The sequence below is a fragment of the Chiloscyllium plagiosum genome, unplaced genomic scaffold (assembly GCF_037043375.1).
Source record: "Chiloscyllium plagiosum isolate Xiang-an unplaced genomic scaffold, Cpla_swu_hap1 HiC_scaffold_42, whole genome shotgun sequence".
Classification (NCBI taxonomy): Eukaryota; Metazoa; Chordata; class Chondrichthyes; order Orectolobiformes; family Hemiscylliidae; genus Chiloscyllium; species Chiloscyllium plagiosum.
This window is the reverse complement of record NW_028270180.1, coordinates 48,541,876-48,558,741: the sequence shown is the minus strand read 5'-3', so window position 1 is coordinate 48,558,741 and position 16,866 is coordinate 48,541,876.

Here is a 16,866-nt window from a genome sequence, read left to right as displayed (position 1 = left end):
TCTTCAGGAATGAGGAAAGTGTGTCCAGCAGGCTAAGATAAAAGGTAGGGAGGAGGGACTTGGGGGAGGGGCGTTGGGAATGCGATAGGTGGAGGGAGGTCAAGGTGAGCGTGATAGGCCGGAGTGGAGTGGGGGCGGAGAGGTCAGGAAGAAGATTGCAGGTTAGGAAGGCGGTGCTGTGTTCGAGGGATTTGACTGAGACAAGGTGGGGGGAGGGGAAATGAGGAAACTGGAGAAATCTGAGTTCATCCCTTGTGGTTGGAGGGTTCCCAGGCAGAAGATGAGGCGCTCTTCCTCCAAACACGACGGTTGAACACAAGGGATGAACTCAGATTTCTGCAGTTTCCTCATTTCCCCTCCCTCCACCTTGCCTCAGTCAAATCCTTCGAACTCAGCACCGCCTTCCTAACCTGTAATCTTCTTCCTGACCTCTCCGCCCCCACCCCACTCCGGCCTATCACCCTCACCTTGACCTCCCTCCACCTATCGCATTCCCAATGCCCCTCCCCAAAATCCCTCCTCCCTACCTTTTATCTTAGCCTGCTGGACACACTTTCCTCATTCCTGAAGAAGGGCTTATGCCTGAAACGTCGATTCTCCTGTTCCTTGGATGCTGCCTGACCTGTTGCGCTTTTCCAGCAACACATTTTCAGCTCTGATCTCCAGCATTTGCAGCCCTCACTTTCTCCATGCAGAACAAAGTGTCCGTCCACGTTAAATCCATTTCCCAGCACATGGCACATACTCTTCAATTCCTTTCCTGCCCAAGCATTTAACGAAACACCTTTCAAATTTTGTCAATGTAACTGCCTCAACCACTTTTGCTGGCAAAATATGTGATAGGCGTAACACTCGCCACGTAAAAGCCTTGCTCTCTCGTTTCCATTTATTCTTTCTCCTCGAATCTAAAAGAGGTGTCCTCGAGTCCTCGATTCGCCAAACCTGTGAAAAAAGAGTGAATGCATTCATCCTATCCATGCCTCTCTCTATCCATTCCTCTCATAATATATGTCTCTTTAAGGTCTCCCAATTTCACCTGGGCTGCAAAGGTAGAAGTACTAGCTTGTCCATTGTCTCCCTGTAACTCAGATCATTACGTCCTGGAAACATCCTTTTGAATTCCTGTGGCACTCTTTCAAGTTTAATGACATACTTCTTTTAGCAAAGTAACAAAATCAGAAGAAAAAAATCAATAAAGTGCAACCTCACAATTGCGACACAACGTCTTAGATGCTACATTCATTGCCATGACTGATGAAGGCAAATGTACCAAAAACCTTCTTCACTGCCCTTTTATCTTTGTTTCCCCTTTCACAGAACCTGAACTCCAGAATCCGTCTGTTCCAATGCACTCCTTAATGCCTCACCACTCACCATGAAAGACGGACCTTTATTTGACTTTCCAAAATGCATGATCTCACAGTTATCTATGTTAAACTCTATTTACAACTGGTCGACCAATTTTCCCAGCGGATCAAGTTCTGCTGCTACAATTTCTGACAACATTTCTCACTTTCCAAGATGTATTTCGGATGAAGAGCTTGTGCTCGAAACATCGATTCTCTTCCTGCTCATATTTTGTCTGAACAGTCGTGCTTTTCCAGCACCACACTCTGTATAACCGAGCGATTCATCCTTCAACTTTCTGTTCAAAGGCTCTAGTCATCCAGTGTTGCCTAATCTTGCCAAACTTGCCCTTTTACACAAAGGAAAATGTAGTCCTGCAATTCGAGCTCTGTCACTTCTAATGGCCCCCCACACACTGGAGATTCTTTTGCTTGCAAACAAACCGCTCAAATCTACTGCTGAAAAGCTGCGGACCTCTTTCACCAACATGCGCCTTCCGACTTCAGAACATAAACCTGTGGACCATAGAACATAGAACATGCAACATGACAGCGTAGTACAGGTCATTCGAACCTCGATGATGAGCCGACCTCTGGAACTATTCTGAAGCCCATTTACCCGACACATTGTCGTGCATATGTCTGCTCAGAAAAACATTTTAATGCTATTGAAGTTGGTGAGTGTACTCCTGTTGCAGGCAAGGCTTTCCACCCCTCTACTATTTTCTGTTTAAAGCAACTACCACTGACATCTGTCCTATATCTATGACCCCTTAGATTAAAGCTATGTGCCCTCGTGCTAGTCATTGCCTTCCGAGGAAAAAAGATTTTCGCTGTTCACCTTATCTAACCATGTGATTATCTTAATTGTGTCAATTAGATCACCTCTCCACCTACTTTTCTCCATTCGAAACCGCCTCAAATCTCGCAAGCATTCCTCGTTACACCTTCCCTCCATACCACGCAGCATCCCATTAAATCTCCTCTGAACCCTTTCCAAAGCTTCCAGAACCTTCCTATAATGCGGTGACCTGAACTGTACACAATACTCCAAATGTGATCGCACCAGAGTTTTATCCAGCTGCTCATGTTCTCATGGTTCCATTACGCAATTTCCCCAGTAAGAAAAGTTAACAGACTGTACGCATCCTTCACAGCCCTATTAACCAGGGAGTCAAATTTCAAGGATCTGTGCAGCTGGGTACCGAGATTTTTTTCTCACCTATGCCGAAAAGAATATTAAGAATAGTCCAGTTCTCTGCATTGCTGTTAAACATTCCAAAGTGAAGCACCTCACACTTTTCCGCATTAAAGGCCATTTGCCACCACTGCAGTATATTTTTGTCTCTCTGCAGTCTACAATATTCTTCTTCACAATCCACAACGCTACCGACCACGATGTCATCTGCAAATTTACACACCCATCCTTCCATGCCCACATCCATGTCGTTTTGAAAAACATGAGTAACGACAGTCGTCCCACAACAGATCCTTCCGGTCCCCCACGCGGAACTGAACTTCTGGACGAACATTTTCCATCAGTTATCACTCTGTCTTCTTACAGCTGGCCGATTTCTAATCCAAACTGCTTAATCTCCCTCAATCCCATGCCTCTGTATTTTGTATGACAGCCTTCTGTGGGGAACCTTATCAAACGACTTACTGAAATCCATACAAAGATCAACCATTTTACACTCATCTAACTTTTTGGTCACCTTCTCAAATGACTCAATAAATGTTGTGAAGTTCGACCTACCCTTCGGAAAACCGTGTTGACTGTCCCTAATGAACTTACTCCTTTCTAGATGATTCTAAATCTAATATCTTATCACCCTTTTCAAAACTTTACCCACAACCAAAGTAAGGCCCACAGATCTATAAATTGTAGGGGTGTCTCTCCTCCCCTTCTTGAACAAGGGAGCAACATTTGCTTTCCTCCAGTCATCTAGCACTATTTCCGTAGGCAATGGCAGCATTTAGATTGGCAATCTTCGCCCGGCCTTCACAGATAATCTGAAGATAAATCTAATCTGGACCAGGTTATTATCTATTTTTACATTTCCCAGAATTGCTAACTGCTCCTCCTTATGCACCCCCTTCCCATCTATTCTAGTAGCCTGTGGTCTCTCGACCGTATTGTCTTTTTCTAGAGTGAATACTGATAAAAAGTATTCATTTCGCGTTGCTGCTATCTCCTCCGACTCCATGCACAATTTCTCACTACTATGCTTTTTGGCCCTAATCGTACTCTAATTATTCTATTGTTACTGATATATCCATGGAAAGTATAGCGTTTTTCTTGATCCTATCAGCCAATTACTTCTCATCTCCAGTCCTCTTTCTTTTTAGTTCATCCCTTCGGTCTTCGCTGGCTAATTTGAAACTCTAAAGCGCCCCAACTGAACCATTACAGCTCATCCTAATGTCAGCCTCCTTCCTTTTGACAACAGGTTCAAATTCCTTCGTAAACTACGGCTCCTCTGCTTGACAACTTTCTCCCACCTGACCAGTGCATAATTATCACGGACCCATAGTAGCTGTTACTTGAATAAACTGCGCATTTAGAGTTTGTTTATTCCCAGCAGTTTCCTTCCACATCTTGTGCATCCTTAATCTTGCCTAATCGCATTGTAATTGCCTTTCCCCCAGCTATAAATCTTGCCCTGCGGTATATAGCTGTCCCTTTCCATTATGAAAGCAAACATAACCAAATTATGACCACTATAACCAAAGTGTTCACCTACGTCCAAACCAAGCACATGGCCGCGTTCAAAACCCAGTACCAAAAGTAAATAGTCTCGACCGTTGTTGACCTGACAACATACTGTGTCAGGAAATCCTCCTCTGCACATTGTACAAAAACTGACAAATCAAGTACTTGAAGTGTAGTATTCACAGTTAATATATGGAAACTTAACGTCTCCCCTAAAAACTACCCTGTCATCTCGTCCCTATCGAGGATCATTTTTGCTATCCTATCCTCTACATCTCTGGAATTATTTGGTGTTGTATCGAAAATTCTGTCAGGCTAACCTTTAAGTTTCTTATCTCATCCCACACTACTTCAGTAGACAAGTACTCAAGCGTCCTTTCTTCAACTGGGATACTGCCCCCAACCAGTTTTGTCTCTCTTCGGAACTACTTTAAAATTAGGAGAACGATGGTCGCTGGTACCGTTGTGTGCTCCACCATTGCCACTGCCGTCTGCTATCCGGTCCTGTCTTAAAAGATAGTTGAATTTTGCTATTCCGAAATAGTACCCTTAACATAATGCTTAAAGATTTCTCTTTTGCTCAATGCACTTATAAATTCCAGCCCATATAAGCCCATAACGATCTGTCAATCCAAGTCTATGTTCGAAAGAAAAATAAACCCCCCATTATGACAACACTGGCGCTTCTGATGATCGCTCACCCTCCCTGCATGTCGGTTTCTCTAATTCCCGTTGGCTATTAGGGGGGCTACAATACAACATCAATAGCATCACCAGACCTTTCTTATTTCTTTTTTCCGCCCACAAAGTCTAACTCGATGATGCATCTTTTACTGCTGTGATCTTCACCTTAATCAAACAATGCTAGTACCAATCCCCTCTTTAAAACACCTCTGTTCGCCTCAAGTAGCTATAACTTGGCACATGCAGCTTCCAGTACTATCCCTCCCAGAACCATGTTTCTGTAATGGCTATGACATCTCTGTCCCACGTATCTGTCCACGACCTGAGTCCCTCAGCCTTAACTGTCAGCACTCTTGCATTAAAGAAAAATAAATTAAAGAACAGGCATTCTTTACTCCATGTCTTGTTCTATCCTAACCCATCTCTTCAACTTACTATGTCTAATTACTGTATCTCCTTACAGCCTCGCAATTCCCTACCTGCTGAGAAGGATTCCATTCCGATGCGAATCTGGATTATACCGATTTTGCAGCACCACTAATCCTAGCCACCAAGATATTGGTCCCACTCCAATTCAGCTGCAACTCGTTCCTCTTGATCGGGTTAACTCTGCCCCAGAAAAGATCCCAATGATTTAAAAATCTGAACGCCTAACTCTTGCGCCAAATCAAGAGACAAGCATTCACTTGTGATATAAGTCTGGTCTTACCATAACTACACTTGACAATGCACGAATTCTGGAGAGTACCACCGACGAAGTTCTGGTTTTTAACATTTTTTTCCAAAGCCCTCGATAAACACTCTGCATTTCCTCTTCTTTTATTTTTACCTCTGTCATTTTTTTCCAGCATGCATAATCTTTTCTCGCTGCTCACCTTCCACCTTGAGAACGTACTGCAGTCATTCTGAGCCATTCTGGACCTGGCAATCGGTGTGCAATACACCACTCTGGAGTCCCTTTTGCAGCAGTGGAATCTTCTGTCTGCCATCTAATTATCGAGTCTCCAATCATTAAGATCCTCTTTACTATACCCTTTGCCGCTGTGACTTCGAATACTCGTAGTGATATCGAAATGGCTCTAGCTGCTTTGCCAAACCGTCATTGCCCCCAAAATATTACAACTATCTTCGAGTGGAATGGACACAGGCGACTGCTTCACTCGCTGCCTACACGCTTTGACTTTCCTCGTGGTACCCCAGCTACTCTCTGCCTTAGCAGTTACCACTCACTAAAACTCATGTCTTTGAAATGCTGAGTATCTCAGTTGATCCTGAGTAGATCCAGCTCAAGCTCTTTAACACGGTATCCCAAGAGCTGCAGCTGGCTGCACGTCCCGCGACTGGAGTCATCAGGACGATGCAAGTCTTTCTGAGCTCCCCTATCTGACAGGAGGAACATATGAAAGCCCTGACTGCTATCCTAACTATTCTAAGACTCTAGATGACATTAAAAGGAATGTATCTGAGCTTACCTTTGCTTGCTGAGCCGCTGCTCTCCGAATAATCTCGGAACATAGCCTAATTTCTTAATCTGTTACCAACAAATATTGGAATACCACTTCTCTCCAGTACTCCAATTTGTTTTTTTTTTTGGCATGAGGTGGAGGAGGGAAGGACAGAAACTTATACAGAGAAATATTCCTTGACACTATGCCAAAGATGATAGCGCAGGTGACAGTTTGTCCATGGAGAGTATCTTGCTGAAGTCATCTTTCTGATAGTGGTGACTGCATCGCTCCCTCGCTTCAAACCTGGCCCAAAGAGCTGAATTACAGAGTGAGATGAGAGTGACAGTCCTTGATATCAAGACACCACTAAATCCTGTGTGGCATCCAGGAGCTCCGGCAAAACTGGTGACCATGCGCATCAAGGGGCAATATCTGCAGATGTTAGTTTCATGCGTGACCCATGGGAAGATGGTTGTGGTTGTTGGAGGCCATTCATCGTAATAGAAGTTCCTCAGTGTAGTGCCCTAGTGCGAACCATCTTCTGCTGTTTCATCAATGACGTTGCCTCCATCATAAGACCAGAAGTGAGGGGGGGTCACCGGAAATCGTCTAATCATCAGAACCACCTGTGACTCCTCTGCCGTAGATGCATTTCATGTTCAGATCCAGCAAGACATGGGAAATATTCAGGCTTGGGCACAGAAGTGGCAGTAACATTTGCGGATCACACATGTTATTCTATGATCATCACCAAGACTGGACAATCTAATCACTACCCCTCGACATTCACTGATGCCACTATCACTAACATCCCCAGTGTTAGCATCCAAGTGGTTATCATTGAACAGAACTCAACCAGACTCGCCACATGAACACAGTGACTGCAAGAACACATCAGTGGTTTATAATGCTATGAGGACTAACTCACCTCCTGACTCTTTAACTTTTATCCAACATCCACAAAGCACAAGTCAAAACGGTAATGGAATACTCCCCACTCGCCTAGATGAGTGCAGTCCAACAAACTCAAGACGATTTACACTATTCATGACAGAGCAGACAGCTTCATTGCAACAACACTTTAAAACATCACTCCATCCGACACAACGTTCAGTAGTAGCAGTGTGTACTATTTTGAATATACACTGGAGAAACGAACCAAATTTCCTCAGACATCAACCTCGAAACGCAGGATCGCTTCCAACCAGAAGGACATGTGCAAACGACATCTGGGAACCCCATAATCTTCAAGTACCCCTTCAAGGCACTCCCCATCCTGACTTGTAAATATGTAACAATTCCGTCACTGTTGCTGTGCAAGAAGTAAATTCAACCCTATCTGTGAAAGCCAATTCGTAATGTGTAATAAATACAGGCCAGATAACGAAGCCCATTTCGCACAAATGAATAACCCCCCAAAAAACAGCCCAGTTACCATAAACCCCACCGAGTTCTTTGGTCAGCATGTTTGGAATATTTGGAAGTTAGTTTGGCATTTATGCAGTTAAAGTAGTGGTGCAATGCACGCACAGGATTCTGGTAACAGATAATGGTAGCACACTATGATGGGCTAATTAAATAACGTAATAGATGAGCTAATGCTAAAGATGATGGTGATATAATGTCATAGGGCAAGTATCAGCAGTAGACCAGTGTGGCAGAAGATGATAAGTTTAGAAAGACAACGCAAGCTAGTATGATTGTTTATGCTAATGCTATCAGAGTAGCGCTGGAATTATAAAATTATCAAATGGAGAAGCTCCAGGTTGGGGGAGGACAGACAGAAAATACATTTTCTCTTTGTCACAGATTGTATTTCTAAATAACCGTTTAACTTTATGAATGATTTTCTCTATCAACTGTTATTTTTTGCACCGAATTGGGTGATCTTTCCAAAGCAAGTTCAACACTGCAGCAGCTTCGGAAAGGGAGACTCATTCTGAAAAGAGGCGGCAGCTGCAGGGTACTTTCCCGTTTAACTGATGACACCCCTGAGATTGACAGAATAAATACTTGACCACCCACAGAAAAGTTAATCGTTTTGCTGCTAATTTGGACTGTATTCTGCCAAATAAAGGCAGTCCTCGGGAACGCAGAAGTGCAAGCAAACTCCCAAGGGTTTCTCCGATCCAAAGAAATATAAGGTAAATGGTGAGTTAAAGTTTTGGGAGACGCAGATGATCGTTCAGGAAAACCGTGCAGAGGGATGAGTAGGTGTAGAACAAAGATATTGACTGCGATACAATTCCACGAGGTGCAAGAATGTCCCTGCGGAAAACAGACCTAAGAAAGAAGAAGGGAGTGTATAGGCAGGAGAGAAAGTTCAGTGAATACTGACCTGAAAAAAAATAACAAGGTACTGCACGCACAGAACATGGAAGGAAAGAATGTTTTATTGTTCTTATTATTGATGGTGAGTGAAATTGAAAGCCGGCAAATTGGTAAGAGACAATTAAAAATAAAATGGTGGAGAATACACAAATTTTCCAAACCGAGAAAGACCGTTTAAATTTAAAAACAATGACTACATCATAATTGTACTGACGTAATTTTAACGATCGATAAATGGACTGCAGTTGAAATATTGAATAAGAAATTCCACGTATCAAGAAATAATATCACAAAATTTCTGAAAAATGTGGAAAAAGAATTAAGAGCTCACTGAATAAATGACCAAAAGACAGTACCTTTGACTGAAACATGCGTGATGAAATGGAAGGGTTAATTAAGAACCACTGACCGAAAGATAAATTTAAAAAGATAATACAGAAAGGGGAACAGGAGGCAGACATCGCAAAGCTTTTTCATGGAATTGAGGTTGAAGAATTGAGTAAAGTGTTTCAGGCACCGTTACTACAAGATGTGTTTTGGTGGGGTTGCCAGAGATCAAAACAAACAGCTTTTGGAATCAAAGACTCTGGAGGAGAAAATCTCCACGTGTTCAGAGTAGAACAAAGACACTTTAGAAATGTAAGCTCAGCAAGAGAAAAACATTTATGTATTCCGATTTAAAGGATTTGGAAAATCCGCTCCCTATTCAGGCAAAGAGTATGTGACACAGTACCTTGTACTAAGGGGGACGGTGGACATAGAGGGAGAATCGAATTAGGAAGAAACTGATGAAGAGCTGAATATATTAATAATGAGCCTAGAGGCAGAACAGGAGAAGAGGCAAGAAGCATTAGAAGCTAGACAACAGAAACCAGAGAGATTGCAAGATGAAATTTAGACGTTACCCACACCAATAGCAAAAAGAGAAACTGAGGCATATCTAAGTCATTGCAGGAATTTTGAGTAGCGACAGACAGAGAGTGATAGGGAGAGTAATGGGGGAAGGGAGCGCAGGATGCAGAGCAAGTGGGAAAAGAATGAGAGGAAGTCGAAGTAGAGTCAGACTTGGAATCTGATGAGAATTCACAATGCAGCAATTTTAATAAAGAGAAAGACACCACAACGGAGAGGGGCGTCTCCTCCTCCAAAAGGGAGGAGATAACCACAATTCTTTCCTTGGGGAACACAGGATCAGGAAGGGCTGAAAAAATGTGTTACACAGTTGACATGATGGAGCAGGAAAGTAGATTAGAGTCTTTGAAGATGAACTCACAGGAAGGTTTTTGGCTGTGGGGGATTTGAAGGCATAGCTGATAAAGGAGGCGGTAGTCCCAAAATTAAGACAGTTAATGGACCAAGCTCGCCTAAAGAATGTGGTGGACAATCTGATGATTGACGGTGCTGGGATTAACCGAGTAAGAAAAAAGGTATGGCAGGCCATTATGTACTGTTACTGGGGGACACTGTAAACGTAGCAGTCAATCTAGAAATCCAGTTGAAAAGGTGGACGCTGAAAATAAAACAAGGCGTGGAACGTCGTCAACTATTGACCACAATGTACCGGATTGGTATTGTCGACGCAATGCTTCCTCATGTCAAATCAAAACTTGAGGAGGTCGTGGGTCTACGTGAATGATCCGCCAGGAATTCAGAGATCACATCAACCATGCAGTGAATGGATATCGAAAGGCTGAATGAAGTTGGCCGATTAATAGAGACTTTGCTTATAAATTTGGCACAAATGCAGCTGGAGGAACCTACAAATAGAGAGAAAGGCAGAAAGATGTTGCCAGAGACAACTGAGGCGATCGGCGCGACAGATATAAATAATGTACGCAGCCGGGGGAAAATGTTTGCCACCATCTGGCCAGTGCTGGAACAGCACAATAAATGTGTTTGGGGGCACTTTTCTTCAGATGCCATCCCAAGGGCAAAATAAAAGCAACAACCCAGACTGAACTGGAGTTTTCCAGAAGAGTACACGCACTGAGGATGTCACCTAGACAGGGAACGAAACGTCTGCAAAACAAATTCCCAGCTCAGCGAACAGAACCACAACAACGAGCACCCGAGCTACAAATCTTCTCACAAACTTTGAAGAGTACAAAGACGTAAGGAGGCCAATGGTTATGGTGAGAAGGCAAATTCAGGGAGGATCAGAAATTGTGAGTTGGGGATGGCGAGATTTAGTTCAGATTGGATTGGGGAATACACCTAAATTCCCCTAATGAAAAGAATGAACGAGGCAGGGCATACAAGTCAGAAGATTGGACTGTAGTGGAATGACGATGCTAAAGCAGCTTTAAACACCTTTATATCGGCGTTTCAATTAGCCCTGGCGTTAGCTGTGCCTAACTATATATTTTTTAGATTACATTACAGTGTGGAAACAGGCCCTTCGGCCCAACAAGTCCGCACCGACCCGCCGAAGCGCAACCCACTCATACCCCTACATTTACCCCATACCTAACACTACGGGCAATTTAGCATGGCCAATTCACCTAACCTGCACATCTTTGGACTGTGGGAGGAAACCTGAGAAACATTTCCACCTTTACGTGTCAAACAAACAGGAAGACTATGCTGCCACAGTACTTGCACAATAGTCGGGTGTAGGGAGAGCTAAGCAACCTATTGCACAATATTGCACCAGGTTGGATAAAGTGGCTCAGGGATATCTACCTTTTTAACACTCACAGAAATATACGCATTGATTTAGCAAAACACAAATGCAAAAACACACAAGCATAACACATACACGCTGAAGCACACAGAGAAAAGCACAGACCAGCACAGATTAAGATACACAGACACAGAACCAAAAATACACACATCACCTAGACACACAAAGATACATTAGTTTTTTTTGGAACAGAGATAGGGAAGCTGTTGATTGGAAAGGTCATCGTGTGTTATGGGGAGAAAATAGGGGAATGGTGTTGACGAACATATCTGCCATGATCGAACAGCAGAGCAGACCTGCTGAATAACATGTACAAATTTTGTTCTTTTTTCAAATCATCTCTTGATGTCAAGATATATTTTGAAGTGATTTGGAAATCTGATGTTGTTGTGGAAACAGGCCATATGGTCCAATAAATCCACACCGAACCACTGAAGACTGTCCCACTCGAGACCCATTCCTGACATTTTGCCTAACTAATGCACATACCTGAAAAAGGTTGGGCAATTTAACAGGGGCTGTTCACTTAATCCGTATTTCTTTGGATTGTGGGAGGAAGCAGAGCAGCTAGAGCAAACTCGCGCAGATACGGGGTTAATGTGGAACTTCACGCAGACAGTCTCCCGAGTCTGGAATCGAACCAGGGTCCATGATAGTGTTTGGTGGTAGTGCTGATCACTGAGACAACTTGCCGAGCCTTGTAGGGTGAGGTTGCCTAATACCTGATTGAAGAGTGAAAGATAATATGTTACTGAATTCAGGGGAGTAATGGCCTGTATCTTCCTAAGTGTTATGTCCTTCTGTTTCAAAATAGTGGAGAGTTCTGCCGTTAGCTCACTTTCACAAACGTCCCTCATTGCGACAACATTGTCCCTTTTTTTCTTTGGGTTAAGTCTTCATCCCCAGCGAAGTGGGAAGACTGAGTCATTCATGAACTTCAAGGCTGAGTTCGACTGGCATTTCAAGGAAAACAGTCTCAACAGTTATTTGGGAAAAACAGGAAAGGGATGTTCAGCCATAATGAGCATCCAGAATGGTGCAGGAGGCTCGTGGGACCGAATGGCTAATGTGTTCTCCCAACCCATTTGTTGCTCTCTCATTAAAAACCTCAACGCTGAAACAGAGGTTAAGGGTGATCCCATTCAGCCACTCCATTTAGTTACAATGTGACACGGAGACCATTCTGCCCCTTAAGGACTTACACAGGAATAGGCTGAAGTGAATTAGACCTTTGTGTAATTATACAGCACTGCAAACGAACATTCAATATCTCTGGCAACTTCACAATAACAGGGGAGCCCTAGTTAGCTAAAAGGAAATAGGGAGTAGAGATTTGTTTTTATTATTTTCAAGTTGCAAAGCTGTAATGAACGTAGTGCCTCTGGGTTCCGTGTGAGGTCATCTGTAACTAAAATCTATGTTAGTCCTGTGGAACAGGGTACGGAATTAATTGGGTCTCATGCAGCCCATCCACAAAATAGTCATTTAATAAGCTGTCAGCAGAGAAAGAGAGTCTGCAATGGAATATAGACAAGGAAGCTCAGTGAGAAAACCTTGATCAGAAAGAGTGTAATGTGGATTCTGAGAAATTTGTGCTTTGACAGAATGACAAAGTTACGCTTACAAGGTGAGAGTTTGCAGAACTCAGTACAGAAGCGAATTCAATGTCCAGCCACGCGGTTCAGGTACATTAGTGTACATCTGCAGTAAGTGATCAGGAAGGCACGTGCATTATTTTTGGCAAACTGCATTAGTATAATAATTGGAACATTTTGCTGCATGTACGCAGAGTATTACTCAGACTACACCTGATGCACTACGTGATGTTTTTATCGTCTTAATTGAAAAATGCAAAATATAATTACTCGTGAAGATTTATGGATGGTTTGCAGATTTGGCCTGATAATAAAAGATGGTCATATTGATGCATGTGAGACCTTGAAGAGTGTGTATCAGTTGTGTGCCTGATAGAGGTTTACACTTACATGGGAGATTAAAACTAGGGAAACAGATCGAAGAATAAGAGGCACGTCGATGTCCGATTGTTCCTTCACTCGTCAACATAACGAATAAAGACAAAAATGGTTTGAAAATTTTCTTGGAAAACTAGGGTTGGGAATGAGAGAGCCCCCTTTTCAGAGCACTCCCTCTCTGAAGTTTTTGAATATACATTGATGATGTTGCAAACCCAGATTCGATCTGAATAAAATCCTGGTACTTCTCCCAGAGGTATATCATTCGGCCCCTTAAGCCTGCCTTACCTATTCAGTAAGATCATTCCTGAAATAACGCAGGATAAGCAACTGAGTTGTTTGCGGGGGAAAAGTTTGGAACCAGTGATCGTATGTTGTTAGTTTTAAAACAAATAAAGGCAAGGCATTTTTTTTTACATAGAAGCAATGTCCTTTCCTGGCAGCCCCCAGTCCTCAGTCTAAGTGCTCCCTCGGCAGCTCAATGTTTGCAGCTGCAGTGGGAGCGAGGAGATCCAGGACCACCGGGCAGATAAATGTCTTCTTTATAAATTAACTCGTGCAATCAGCGGCATCAATTTTTGCAGAAGCAGTGACAGCGAGGATGAGGAGGCTGCCAAGAAGTTAAATTAAATTCCTCCTTTAAAACCTTATTTCATTTATAGCCGAAGTGCATGCTGAGCAGGAACACACACGGGATTGCTGAGTAACTGAGATAATATTTTTGGCCGGTTGCTTTATCAGAAACACTACTTTGTCAGTGTCTTCAACCCATCCTCCTCTTCTCAACAAAAATAAAATAGGTTCTTGCGGCCATTCGAAAGGTTTAATGTGTTTTCCAATTGTGTCTTAGGGAATTCAGAACAGTGGGAATTCTTGATTTGGCATTTGCGTGCTCGTCCTGGAGAATGTGAGAGTTAAGAATCACTGCTCGTTCCGCCACTAACTTCACCTGCAGGAAAGCACCAAACTCCAGCATCTGATAAACCGCGTAAGGAAACTGGAGCTGGAGGTGGATGAACTTTTGAAAATTTGGAAGACGGAGAGGGTAAGAGAAAGGAGTTACAAGGAGGTATTCTCACGTTTGGTACAGGAAAAGCAGAGTTGGATTACAGTCACTGGACGGAAAGAGAACAGGCAGACATTGCAGGGATTCCCTTTACTTCTTCCCATCAAGAGTAAGTAGACAAGTTTGGACACCCTTTTGGGGGAGACGACCTAACAGGGGAAACCCACAGTGGCCAGGTCTCTGGCACTGAACCTGGCTTTGTGTGTCAGAAAGGAAGAGGTGAGAGAATAGAATTGCGTTCATGGTAGGATACTCAACAATTATAGCATCGAGCAAGGGATTTTGTGTTTCTGTGCAAGACTTTGCGAATGAATGGCGCCTCCCAGGTGCCAGCCATCAGGATGGCTCTGATCGAGTATGCAGGATGCTGTGGGGGCACCACAAACAACCAGAAGTTGTGGTTCACATTGAGGATGAAAAGGGTTGAGGATCTCACATGTGATTTCACGGAGTTAGACTGTAGGCTAAAAAGCAGGAAGAGCAGAGTAGAAATCTCTGGACTACTCCGGTGCCACGTGCTAGTGAGCTGAGGAACAGGGACAAAGTTCACATAAAACACGTGGCTACACGGCTGTTACAAGAGAGAGGGCTTCTGATGCCACATCTTTGGGCTACCTTCTGGGGAAAGTGAGAACTGCAGATTAGGTATATGACTTTCGCATAAACAGGAGAGACACTCCTATCATGAGCAGGAAATTTGCTGGAGCACTTGGGAGGGTTATGCTCATTTGGCACAGAAATGGGAACAAGTGCTCCAGATCTGAGGAGACGGTAGTTGTTGAACATGCAGAAACAGAATGCAGAGAATCTGTCAGGAACTATATACAGTTGATAGGCCAAAGGGGTGGGTTGACGTTTATCTGTTTAAATGCAAGGAGTTCAGGAATAAGAGTGATGAACCGAGAGCATGGATGAGTACTTGCAACAAAAATGTTGTGACGATAACGGAGTCATTGATTTTATCGGGATAGACATGGTTGTGGGATCTTCCGGTCTTAAATCATTTTAAAAAGAATAGGGGTTGTTTAAAAGAGGATGGGGATAAACACTTAATTAGACAGTGTAGCACAGTTGTAGAAAAGAAGATTGTTGAGTATGGTTTGTCTGCTGAGGCAGTATGGATGGAATTCAGATATAGGTAAGGAACAATCACTTTATACGAAAGATTTGGATAAAGACGTGGAAGGATGCATTAGTAAGTTTGCCAATGACACTAAGATCGGTGATAATGTAGGTAGTGTCGAGGGCAGATACAGGTCACATCAAGACGTTGACAGAATTAACAACTGGTCTGGGCAGTGGCAGATGGCGTTCAAACTGGACAAACGCGATTTGATTCATTTTGGAAGGCCGAATATGAAATCTTAATGCAGGTTTAAAGGTATAATTCTTGGCTGTGTGGAGGGGAATTTGGGGACGACGCAGATAGATCGCTAAATTTGCCACCCAGGTTGATGGCGTTGCTAAGAAGGAGTATGACCCTTTGGCTTTCAGTAACAGGGCTATTAAGTTTAAAAGTCGCCAGGTTTTCCTCCAGCTCAATAAAACTCTTTTCAGACCATAAGTACAATGTTGTGTCCAGTTCTGGTCGCTTCATTATCAAGGATATACAAGGATGCTGCCTGGATTGGAGGACTGGCCTTCTGATGAGAGCATATATGTGTGAGGTCTTTTCACAGTAGAGGGAAGAAGGAAGAGAGATGAGTTGATAGAGGCGAATAAGATAATGAGAGACAGATAGCGTAGAGAGCCAGAGACATTTCCCCACGACAGAAATAGCTGTCTCCTGGAGTTGAATTTTAAATTGATTGGAGGAAGACAGGAGCGAGGTATCAGAGGTAGCTTCTTTCAGCAAATATAATGGTAGTGCGTGGAATGCATTGCCAGCGGTTGTAGAAGAATCAGACACTTAGGGGCATTTAAATTACTGCTGAACAAACACAAATATGGCAATACTTTCATCGTGTGCATGTTAGATGGATCTTTGGTTCAGATCACTGTTCAGCACAACATCGTGGGATGAAGGGCTTGTACACTGCTGCAATGTTCTATGTTTTAAGTCATGCGAAAATTTTACATCCTGCCCACAAGCTGAGTTATGAATTGCAGCTAGGTCAATTTTGACAGCATTGGGCAGGAATTTTCAAGATTTGTGCGAAGATTTGTAGCTCGGGTTCTCGTTGCTGTGGTTCTGTTCGCCGAGCTGGACGTTTTTGTTGCAAACGTTTCGTCCCCTGGCCAGGCGACATCATCAGTGCTTGGGAGCCTCCTGTGAAGCGCTTCTTTGATGTTTCCTCTGGTGTTTATAGTGGTCTGTCCCTGCCGCTTCCGGTTGTCAGTTTCAGCTGTCCGCTGTAGTGGTTGGTATATTGGGTCCAGGTCGATGTGTTTGTTGATGGAGTTTGTGGATGAATGCCATGTCTCTAGGAATTCCGTGGTTGTTCTCTGTCTGGCTTGCTCTCTGATAGTAGTGTTGTCCCAGTCGAATTCATGTTGCTTGTTGTCTGCGTGTGTGGCTACTAAGGATAGTTGGTCGTGTCGTTTCGTGGCTAGTTGATGTTCATGTATGCGGATTGTTAGCTGTCTTCCTGTTTGTCCTATATAGTGTATAGTGCAGTCCTT